This window comes from Schistosoma mansoni (genome assembly GCF_000237925.1).
Source record: "Schistosoma mansoni, WGS project CABG00000000 data, supercontig 1611, strain Puerto Rico, whole genome shotgun sequence".
NCBI classification, from domain to species: Eukaryota; Metazoa; Platyhelminthes; class Trematoda; order Strigeidida; family Schistosomatidae; genus Schistosoma; species Schistosoma mansoni.
In genome coordinates, this window is record NW_017386665.1 from 1,545 (window position 1) to 2,868 (window position 1,324).

The window sequence follows — 1,324 nt, forward strand, 5'->3', positions numbered from 1 at the left end:
CTCTTACAGTTATTACGGAAACAAACACGTCGCTAGAAAAACACAATCTATCATCAATACCACATCACATGATCACTTCAATTCATCTCATTCGCCATACAACTGTACAATCCCACATTGAAACAGCATCATTGCCATCTCACCCACTATGGAATCATCCTTCTCTGTTGTTCCCAATGCGACGACAGACAACGCTAGTGCGTCTCTGCGCTTTCAGGAACAAAAATAACTGCACAACTACACTCGACAGAATAAGCTCTTTCATAAACTAACAACAAACACCTAGTCATTCACACACATACACACACAACAACAACAACAAAGTAAACACTCTTACAGTTATTACGGAAACAAACACGTCGCTAGAAAAACACAATCTATCATCAATACCACATCACATGATCACTTCAATTCATCTCATTCGCCATACAACTGTACAATCCCACATTGAAACAGCATCATTGCCATCTCACCCACTATGGAATCATCCTTCTCTGTTGTTCCCAATGCGACGACAGACAACGCTAGTGCGTCTCTGCGCTTTCAGGAACAAAAATAACTGCACAACTACACTCGACAGAATAAGCTCTTTCATAAACTAACAACAAACACCTAGTCATTCACACACACACACACACACACAACTACAACAACAAAGTAAACACTCTTACAGTTATTACGGAAACAAACACGTCGCTAGAAAAACACAATCTATCATCAATACCACATCACATGATCACTTCAATTCATCTCATTCGCCATACAACTGTACAATCCCACATTGAAACAGCATCATTGCCATCTCACCCACTATGGAATCATCCTTCTCTGTTGTTCCCAATGCGACGACAGACAACGCTAGTGCGTCTCTGCGCTTTCAGGAACAAAAATAACTGCACAACTACACTCGACAGAATAAGCTCTTTCATAAACTAACAACAAACACCTAGTCATTCACACACACACACACACACAACTACAACAACAAAGTAAACACTCTTACAGTTATTACGGAAACAAACACGTCGCTAGAAAAACACAATCTATCATCAATACCACATCACATGATCACTTCAATTCATCTCATTCGCCATACAACTGTACAATCCCACATTGAAACAGCATCATTGCCATCTCACCCACTATGGAATCATCCTTCTCTGTTGTTCCCAATGCGACGACAGACAACGCTAGTGCGTCTCTGCGCTTTCAGGAACAAAAAATAACTGCACAACTACACTCGACAGAAATAAGCTCTTTCATAAAACTAACAACAAACACCTAGTCGTTCACACACATACACACACAACAACAACAACAACAA